The 10,961-nt window shown below is 45.8% G+C and overlaps 1 long non-coding RNA gene across 1 annotated transcript; it reads right to left on the bottom strand.

Moving 5' to 3' along the window:
• Positions 1-5,720: 5,720 nt before the first annotated feature.
• Positions 5,721-10,760, bottom strand: LOC141516606 (uncharacterized). Its single transcript, XR_012476763.1, has 3 exons — positions 10,241-10,760; positions 9,259-9,537; positions 5,721-6,296 (listed from the first exon to the last, which is right to left on the bottom strand). It is a non-coding gene; the product is annotated as an uncharacterized LOC141516606 (long non-coding RNA).
• Positions 10,761-10,961: the final 201 nt, after the last annotated feature.

The raw sequence follows: 10,961 nt of genomic DNA, 5'->3' as shown, positions 1-10,961 counted from the left end.
TCATTTTTTTTTTTTTTTTAGTTTTTGCAAGGCAATGGGGCTAAGTGGCTTGCCCAAGGCCACACAGCTAGGTCATTGTTAAGTGTCTGAGACCAGATTTGAACCCAGGTACTCCTGACTCCAAGGCCAGTGCTTTATCCACTATGCCACCTAGCTGCCCCCTTGTCCTTCATTCTTGAGGAAGACTATGACACCAGGGAAGTGACACCTTAGCAAGTATATGAATTGGATTTGAGTGAGTCTCAGTTTCTCCTCCAAAGTCATCTGGGTCCAGTGGCAAGATATGAGTCAGGATGACTAGAGAGGACTCTAGTTATGAGGCAGTCAGAGTGAAGTGACTTTCCCAAGGTCACACAGCTAGTTAGTGTCAAGTATCTGAGGCTGGATTCAAACTCCTGTCCTCTGTCTTCAGGGCCATTTTATGCACCCACCTAACTGCCCTCATAAATAACATCCCAAACGAGTGGTCATCCAGTCTTGGTTCAAAGCCCTCCAGTCTACCTATTCCAGAAGTCCATCATTTCACTCTCTAAGTCTGGTCCCTAATGATGATTGTTATCTCATTTGATCTTCAGAACAACCATGTAAGATAGGTGCTGTTATTTTCCCCATTTTTGAGGAAACTGAGGCAGGTACAAGTCAGATGACTTAGGGCCAGTCCTCTTAGTGGAAATCCTATGCTTGCTCCCCCCTGGTAGGCATTGCCTTATTCCCAGGGGTATAGCAGTCCAGAATATGCCTAGAGGAAATGAAAATGATATGTCCTCATCATTTCAGTAATCCGCTGTGAAAACAACGGGCACACCTCTAGGCTCCAGCATCAAGAGGAGGGCTCTGTCTCCCTGGAGTCTGAAGTTTCTCAGCAGTGTCAAGTGCCTTTGGCTCATAGAGCTCCTGTCACCAAAGTGCCACTTGGGACCTAGAGGATCTGGCTGAGTTGACCAGACCTAGCTCAGATGCTTCATCTCTATGGCCCAGGCTGTCAACTAACGAGTGAAGACTTACAATAGGGCATGCAGACCTGAGAGTATTTAGGGGTGGAGAGGAGGCCAAGGCCAAACAATTTCTCTTTCCAAGAATCTACATCAGGTCCTGGGATCACCCCAGAAATCCTTCCATTTCAAAGGAGGAGAGAAAAACCAAGGCACAACTAATAATAGTTTTACTATGTTCAAGGGACTAGATGAAGCACTTTACAGATTTATCTCATTCAAACCTCACTAATGATCTTGGGAGGTAGGTGTGTTATTAGCTCCATCTTACATTTGAGAAAGTTGAGGCAAATAAGAGTTAAATGACTAGGCCAGGGTCACCCATCTGAGGTCAAATTTGAACTCAGATCTTCTTCCCCTGAGGCCCAGAACTGATTGCCCTGTGCTGATACCAAGTTAATTTATTCTTTAGGGGGTTTTTTTGCAAGACAAAATGGGTTAAGTGACTTGCCCAAGGTCACACAGCTAGGTTATTATTAAGTATCTGAGGTCAGATTCGAATTCAGGGCCTCCTGACTCTAGGGCCGATGCTCTATCCACTGTGCCACCTAGCTGCCCCCAGTTAATTTATTCAAGCAGCACTTCATGCAACCCACCTAAGCTGTCCCTCCTTTTCCTCCACACCTATCCACCAATCTTCACCCCCTCTCCTGCCCCCCCCCCAGTGTTGTCCTCTGGCTTCTAGTGACTAAGTCTGAAGCATTGAGTGACTGTGTCTATACTAAACTGAGGAAAGGAGAATTCCCAGAATATTTCCCTGCATTTTAGAGTTGTTCTACATCAGTGAGTCCCACAACATTTGACTGTCTTCATTCCCCCAGTCACCCTGCTCTGGGCCTCAATTTCTCCCATCAGTAAGGTGAGGGAAGTTGGACTTGATGTTGACTTGGGTCACTTTTTTTTTGTTGTTTTTGCAAGGCAATGGGGTTAAGTGACTTGCCTAAGGTCACACAGTTAGGTAATTATTAAGTATCTGCGGCTGGATTTGAACTCAGGCCTTCCTAACTCTGGGGCCTGTGCTCTATCCATTGCACCACCTAGCTGTCCATGACTTGGGTCACTTCTAACTGAATCTCAGAGGAGGAGAAATAGCAGTAATGGAACATAGGACAAAGAGGATTTGGTTTGCCTCTTCTGTGACCCAGGACAAGTTACTTCCTCCCCCTTGGCCAAAGCTTTGTCTAAAGGAGATGGGAAGAGGAAGCCTGGTGACTTGCTCCCAGAGCTTGATATCATGGTCCTATGATCCCTGCTCTGTAGCCAATATAGAGCAGCAGATACCTCCTCCGTGATACATATAATTATTATTAAAAATACCATTTTATGGAGGTGGAAACAGGTTCAGAAAGGCCAACAGAACTTCCCCCTGTCCCTTAGGTAGCACACGTCAGAGGTAAGTGAAATAGTAATTAGCCCTCAGATACTTAATATGCATGTGTGTGCATGTGGATATAGATATATAGATTTATATAGAGAGATATTTATAAACATATACTGTATATCTATATAATATATAATAATATATCTATATAATATAATATATAATATAATATATCTATATAATATAATATATAATATATAATATCTATATAATATATAATATAATATATAATATAATAATTATATTTCTTAGGTATGTGTTTGCACATTATATCATAATTACATGGTTATATACACATACATGTATAAATACATCTAAATATATGTATTTACCTGTGTGTACATATATATACACATTTGGTTGGTCGTTGCCATCCTTCATTTTCACAGAGGACCAAAATGACGTTACTATGTTGGAGTCAAGGTTTTGACTATAGTTGCTTAGATTGATATGAATTCAGAATGTTCTACTAGAAGTTGGGCACAATAGTCCTTTGAACACCTGGAGTGGAGGGGACTGTAAATTATCGCTTCTCACATTTCTTTTGAGCTGCTTCACTTCTGCTTTGTTCATCGAGCATAGTGCCTTCTTTGAGGAAGGCCCGCCAGCCTAGGTGTCCTTTGACTATATCTCTCATTTCTCACAACTGATTCCCAAGATATTCAGAGACATCCGGAGATGACCTTTGGATCCCTTCTTCTACTTCCATATAAGTACCTGCCTTCTGTGAGTTCTCTATAAAATAGTATTTTAGCCAAATGCACTTTTGACTTTTGAGCAACATGGTCAACCATGTTGTTGCTCTCCGCAGTAGACTTTGAATCTTGATAGTTCAACTCAAGAGAAGACCTTAGTGTCCTCTACTTTATTGCCAGATGATCTTTAGAATCTTCCTAAGACAAGTCAAGTGGAAGTGATTCAGTTTCCTCACCCATAGACCATCCAGGTTTCATAGGTATCTAGCAAAGAGGTCAGCACAATGGCTCTGGAGACCTTCAGTTTGGTGGTCAGTCCAATACCTCTTCTCTCCCACTTTGGTCTTCCCTCTTCTTCTCCCGAACACTCAGTTAACTCTGGCAATGCTTCTTCAACCTCATTTTCCATGTGTCCCCCTCCCACCTCCTGGGAAAAAAAAACATTATCAAAGTAAGTGAACTTAATCTACAGCATTCAAAATTTCTCTCTTTGCTGTAACTGCTGGTTCCATGTGCTACAGCACTGCTGACTAGTGGAAAGCCTCTGTTTTCTCAGTGTCAATTGTCAGACCAAAATGACATAAGCAGCAGAGAATCAATTCCTACTCTGTTGCATCTCTGTCTCAGTGGCTGCATTGAGAACACAATTATCTATGAACAGCAATCTAGATGATGTTTTTTGATTTGTGCATAAACTGGGTTTAAGTGAGGCAGAGTTGTTCAAATTCATTGGCCTCACTTTCTCTTCCAGAGTCATTGATGTCTTGTAGTAAGACACAAGTCAAGATGATTGGTGATGGCTTGAGAGGGATGCAATGAATGACCTTGGCATCTTTGATGTCTGGCCATGCTCAAAGCCTGCCACAGTCTCTGCTTCAGCCACGTTCGTGGCTGTTAGAACAAATTGTTCTCATTCACCCATTGGGGAAATCATCACATGCCTGGGGGAGACAACCCTTTAACTCAATGATGTGTTTGTAAATCCTCCATTGCCATCAACCTGGTTTAGCCCATCTGCAGAGACAGTGTTCAGGGGTTTGGCCTCTGTGTTCCCTACAGCTTCTTGGAGTCACAGGTGAGAGTTAGATGAAGGTGGCACTGAAGGCGGATGAGCAGCAGCCCTCACAGCAGTGGTGCCCATCCTCTCTGAACACTTATACCCCATGTAGTCTAACAACAATAATGCTTGCCCTTCATTTTTGAAGAAGACCATGACATCAGGGAAATGATGCCATGACAAGCATGGGAATTGGATTGGAGTGAGGTGTGACTGTGCTAAGTTACCAAGCTCACTTTCTCCTCCAAAGTCATCCAGTGGCCCCATATGAATATGACTGGAGATGGCTCTGGATGTGAGGCAATCGGGGTTAAGTGACTTGCCCATCTAGTAAGTAGCAAGTGCCTGAGGCTGGATTTGGATTCCTGTCCTCCTGACTCCAAGGTCAGTATTCTATCCAGTGCACTACCCATCTTCCCTTTACTATTTAATACATAGAATATATGATAAATACATACCACGTATAGCCTACCTACAAGTTGTTTCCCTTGTTAGAATAAAGGTCCTTGATGTCAGACTTTGTAGCTCCAGGCTGTTTGGTGCCTCACACCCACATGCTAAATAAATATTTTTGGATTGAAGGAATTCATCTCAGTAAGAAGATGACAATGCCATCGACCCCTGGCTTAGTTTTATTCCTCTGTCTTTTCCTTCCTATTCATTTCCATGAGAAACCAAAAGAGTTTGGGGGCCAACAAAACTGGAAGAACAGAGTAGACCCTGAGGATTTGGGGCAGTCAGCTATGAAAAGCTCCTAAAAGCGGTCTTGATTGGGTGTAATTTAACATTCAAATATTAAGCAGGGCTGTTGTTGATATTGTTGCGTCATTTTACAGTCATATCCAACTCTCTGGGATCCAGTTGACCTTTTCTTGGGAAAAGATACTGGAGAGGTTTACCATTTCCTTCTCCAGCTCATTTTACTGACAAGGAAACTGAGGCAAAGAGGGTGAAGTGACGGGCCCAGGGTCACCCAGCTAGTGAGGGTCTGAAGCCAGATTTGATTTTAGGAAGAGGAGTCTAGTACCAGTACTCACCTGCATTCCCTAGCTGCCCTCTATTAAGCAGGGAGCCACAAGAAATTTCAGACCCTAAATCAAGGAAAGGCCTGAGAAAAAGGCCTTGTCCTAGGTGACCAGGAAATAGAGGCAAAGGCCTGGTGTTGTGAATTAAAAGACTTGGTATCCAGGGAGAAGGAGTTCTTTCTGGAAAGGAAATGCCCCATCCAGCCAAGACTCTGAGAAAAGGATTTCCTTAGAGGTAAAAAATCTTGAGGGTGTTTTTCTATGTTGTCCCAGGACCAAGTCTAAGGAAGTACTAAGATTGGACACCCCCCATCATGGACTATATAGATCAGACAGAGAGCACACAAAAGTGCTAGAGACTTGGCCAATGACAACAGTGAAATATGGCACCAGAATACATCAACATCGCTGCTGCAAGAACAACCCATCTGTGTTTGTGCCCTGGACCTTCCCTGTCTATTTGATCACTTCCACATACATGTAAACCTTTATACAATGGTGTGTATGTACCCATACATATAGTCATTTAGACTCTTTATTCATTCAGCTTGGATGACAGTTGGCTGAAGATGTGATGCCAATGGTTCCTGAATTCTAGGCTTCTTTCTCCTGTCTTACAAAAGAACTCAGATCAATTTGCTCGATAACAGCAGTTTTAGGGTTCTATGCCTTTTTTGTTCTCATCCTGAAGCCCAGGTGATCATTCAACTCAATTTTGTGAAGCACATATGAGAGGCACCATTTTGGACACCAGAAATAAGACAGTCCCTGTTCCCTTCCCTGGGAGATCCAAGCAAGATGCTGATAAGGATGCTGTGGTATCTTGATTCTTGCCAGCTCCATCGAAGGGATAGTTTGGGTGTAAGGTTCTATCTGGCATCCAAAAAAAAGGCTCTGTGAGCAGTTGTCCAAATGACTAAAGTTGCCTTGGTTAATGCAATGGGAACTGGGGCTGCCCGGACATGAGGCTTCTCATAAGGCTTCCGGCAACATCCTCACTAGGAGGGTGGATGACCTTGTGGCATCTGAACACTTCCTCCTTCAATGGAAGTCCCAAAATAGAAACTTCAGCCTCTTCATTCATTTTCTTGCTTTCTCTAAAGAGGAAGTGGGAGGATCGAGAGCAGCCAGGAGGAAACGGGGAGACTGCAAGAAGCAGAGGAGTGAATGTGGGAGCAGAGGTGGAAGAAATAGGGCTCACCATGTCAAGGGAAACTTGGAAACCCCAACATTGATAGGGGTAGGTAAGATGGACTCTAATCTTTTCTTGTACATCAGCCTCTTCACTGGGTGCCCCAACACACACACACACACACACACACACACACACACACACACACACACACACACACACACACGAGGTGATGCTATGGTCTTTCCACAGGCTGCTCCCCCACCTCTACTTCCCAGGCTTCCTGGCTTCCTTCAAGACTCATCTCAGTCACTACTTTCTCTGGGAAACCTTCCCAAGGACTGGGGTCGCTCCCATGAAATGTACCTTCCATTTATTTTGTATGGACTTATTGATGTAGTTATTGTCTCTTCATTGCAGAATGGAAGCTCTTGGAGGACAGGGACTGTCTCATTCATGTCATATCCTTGGAGTCTAAGCTAGTGCTATAGGAGCTAAATGGATCCTTATCTCTTGATAGATTCTCAGATGTTTAAAAAACACAAACCAACACAGGTAATTTCAGGTGGGAGAGTGAGCTAGCCTTTGTGAGTGTTGGTGGGTGGCAGAGGTGGGTAAGAAAGGTTTCCTCTAGGAGGTGGTTCTTAGGCAGATCCCTGTTGGAGGTGAAGAGGAGGGAGGACTTGGAAAGGAGAGCCAGGCTTGGCCCCTGATTGGACCAGGAGGAGGCAGAGAGAGGGAGGAATTGAGGGGCACTCTAGGGTTGAGAGCCGGGGTAGCTGAGTGTTTGGTTGTGCCCTCCCAAGAAACCAGAGAGGCTGGTATGAGGGATATAGCACAAAAAGGGGGAAGGAGGAGTGAAAATTATAGAATGCACTGGTGATTTGACTGTAGGCAAGGACCAATGTCTTGGGCAGTCAAAAGACTTATTCACTCTCTACCTGAGTAACCTTGGACAAGTGTTTTTTTCTCTCTGGGTCTCAGTATCCCCATATGTAACAGGAAGAGGGTGGACAGGATGAACTCTAAGATTTCCCCCTGGCCCCAACATTCAATATCTTCCCTAGAACAATGTCTTCCTTTCCTCTCTGGTTTCCCGACTTCATCCCCATGGCCCAGACACCTCTGTCTGGAAGGTACAAAGCCACCTCTTCCATTGAACAACGTCAGGAATTCATTGTCCTCATCCACACTGTGTCTGTTGTTAAAAAGCCAAAAATGCGAGGGCCCAAACAGTCCAAGGCTGTCAGGGACCTTACATGGGGTGGCTTTTGTGGAGGAAATGACCATGAAAGCGGGGTCAGGCCTGGGGAAGGGTCAGGGCAGATACACTCGGCCATTTGGATACATTGAAAGAAAGAGGGAAGAGGCTGAGGAAGCTAGACTGTGGGAAGAAGCCTTGGCCAGGAGGGAGGGTGGTCAGCAATGTCAAGGGTGAAACCCTGGAGGTTCCTTTTATCGAACCCTTTCATCCCACAGCTGTCAAACGCCATTATTTTCTAGGCAGAGTGGCCATTTTTAATATAGACTGCTGGCTCTTGAGAAAAGGGTTGTCACTATTCCCAGACCAAGGCAGAGATGTGAGGGCTTTCCCCCTGCTGGGTCAATAGTAAGCCAGATAATGACCCACTCATGCTTCAGAATTGGCCATGGACCCTCAGTCTCAAGGGTTCAAGGGACCTGAGAGACACTGCACCCAAATCATACCTGAGCTATATGGCTTCAAGAAGTTGTCTTGTATCAAGTGCCACAGTGGATAGAGCTGTCAGCATTTACTAGCTGCCCTGAGCAAGTTACTTCATCTTGCTTGCCTCAGTTTCCCCAACTGTACAATGGGTATGATGAGCGTGCCTTCCTCCTAATGACAGATTCACAGCCTTGCCAACTAAACATCATAGGGATGCTGTTTTCTTTCCTTCATCCCCATTCAGATGTAGCTGAAAGACCTCCAAAGACAGGGAAGTCACTACCTCCCAGCCCCGGCCCATTGTGTGGACCAAATGTCCCGTCCAAATTGACATCTTTTTACTTTCCCTCTAGGTTCTGCTTCAAGGGTCAAGTAGATTCCAAGGCCAGTGCTCTATCCACTGCAGCACCTAAGCTCTGCTTCTTACTGTGTTATCTGGCTCTGATTCCAGGCTGAGATTTTTAAGTCTAGATCATGGATCCCTCCTTCCTTGTCCCGTTGATTGATCACATCTCAGGAAAACTTACATGACTCCCATTTTCTGCCTTCCCCCATTCATGCACTGCTAATTGGAGTCGGAGAAAATCAGGAAGCCAAGCCTCGAATTCCATGAGCTCCACTGGGCTCTCCCTGCAGCAAGGCAACTCTTATAGCTCCCTAACTGCTTCCCTTTCGCACTTGCCACAGGGACATTGTAAACACTCGCCCCTCCTCCCCACATACTTCATGATGCCTTTTGTCAAGGCAGATTCCACTACTTGTACTCTTGATACCAGCCCCACTCTGTTCTAGGAAATTTTCCTCTTTATTCTCTGTGGCTTTGCCTCTGCCTCTAGCTTCCTGGCTCTATGTCTTTAGATGTCCTTCTTCTCTTCTCTCTGCTCCTCCCCTTTTCCTTTCCCTCCCCCCTCCTTTCCTTTCCTTTTTGCCTCTCTTCTCTCTTTCTCTTCTCTCCTTTTCTCTCCTCGCCTCCTCTCTTCTTCTGTGCTGCTGCTTCTGCTGTTTCTGCTTTTGCTTCCTCTCTCTCTCTCTCTCTCTCTCTCTCTCTCTCTCTCTCTCTCTCTCTCTCTCTCTCTGTCTGTCTCTCATCCCTTCCCACTGACTCTTTTCCTGCTACAAATTTATTCATCTCCTCTTCATCCATCCTTATTCAATCCTGTCATCATCATTAACTGTCCTTCTCTATCTCCTCCTTGGCCATCAGTCTCGATCAGGTTCCCTGACTTTCTCTCTGATCACTTGCTTCTAAAGCCCCCCCCCCTTATTTCCCAGTGCTCCCCAGCGCTCACCTTTCTCTGATAACAGCCAGCTGCTCATTGTCCCCCAAGCACATTGTACTCAGCCTTCTCTCCATGCCTTTCCTCGAGTTGGTCCACCCACCTGAGATGCCCTCCAATCTGGCCTCCAAAAACTCAGATTGTCTCCATTGTTGCATCTGTTTTTGCTTTCACCAGCGGAATATGTTCCTTTGTTTGATTCAGACTCATTCCTGAATTTGTCTCATTAAATATAACACTTCAGAAGAAGAGCAGGGCCGTTGATCCCTCTGTTCAGGAGTCAGCCTCTGACTGGGGGCCCAATGGACAGGAGTCTACAGCTGCCCTCCCACCACCATGACTCCCTGCCCCTGAGGTCAGTCTGGTCTCCTAGCTCCTGCTCTGTCCTATCTGGGGGGCTGGCTGGTCCAAATGACACCCAACATCTGGCTGACAACCCCAACATCCAATTATAGGGGCTGTTCCAAATATCCAGATTAGGGCCTGCAATTTGCAGTCTTCTTCCAGATGTTTGGGATGGGGCCGACCCCCCCATTGTCTGGGAGAGGAAACAGACCTCTCCCTTTGTACGCTCCAGAAACGCCAGGCCGCCAGAGTTCAACGACGATCAATTACCGGCCGGCCCAGAGAAAAGGTAAGACAGACACATGAGACGCATTCCTTCGCCGACAGCCGGGACCAGGCGGCTCGGGAGAGGGAGGTGGGAAACAAAGCGACTCGCTGGTCTCCCAATTAGGTGGGTTCTGGAAGCCACCCTCCCTGCCCCCCACACCCAGACATATGCCTCTGCCCATCAACCATCGGACAAAATCAAAACAGTTGGGGAAAGAAGGGAATGGTTTAGGTAGCACATGTAGAGCAAACAAGCCTTGAGGATCCAGGGCTTCCCTAATTGCAACCTCCTGCCTCATAAAGAAGCCCTGGCAGGTTGGGGGGGGGGGGGCAGGGGACAGCCCTTCTCTCTTTCTACCATTTCAAATGACTGCTTCCTCACCTGGGGTCTTCCTGGGGAGGACTCAGAGTGAAACTCTCCTTGTCCATGGAATACAGGCCCTGACCTAACCCAGTCGGACCAGAGCCAACAGAAGATGCCGCTCATTTCTCGGGCATTTCTTTCAAGTTCGGCATCAAGGGAATTGGAGGAATTCACGAGAACGTCTGCCAGGTGTTATTTCCATCTGGGGTGGTTGGGGGGGAGGGTTGGAGCTGATTCACATAGTCACTAGCCCACTCATTCACTCCCCCATTCATTCACTTGCTTGCTCATTCATTCATTCACTAGGCATTCATGGGGCACCCCCTAGGTGCTAGAGGAGTCCCATAAATTTAGTAGAACTAAAAACCCCCAGGTCTAAGTGGTTCAACAGAGAGCCACACACACACATACACATGCACACACACACACACACACACAAACACACACACACACACACACACACACACACACACACACACACACACAAGAAGAATGGGATATGTAGAGGAGAGGGATATCCAAATTTTGGCCAAGCCATTGCTTGACAAAGAGCTGTTGTGATGACCTCAACAACCAATTAAAGGGCAAAAGAATAGAATTTGTGATGACATCAAAATATGCCTTTGTGAATATGCCAATGGATTGACCCCTGGTCTGCTCCATTCAGTCTTGGGGAAAACTGGTCTTTCTGATCACTGATCTCTCCCTTTTCCAGTCTACTGATAATAATTCTTACCAG

Source organism: Macrotis lagotis, chromosome 3 (assembly GCF_037893015.1).
Source record: "Macrotis lagotis isolate mMagLag1 chromosome 3, bilby.v1.9.chrom.fasta, whole genome shotgun sequence".
NCBI lineage: Eukaryota > Metazoa > Chordata > Mammalia > Peramelemorphia > Peramelidae > Macrotis > Macrotis lagotis.
Note: the sequence above shows the minus strand (reverse complement) of the source record. Positions and strands in the feature narration are given on the sequence as shown.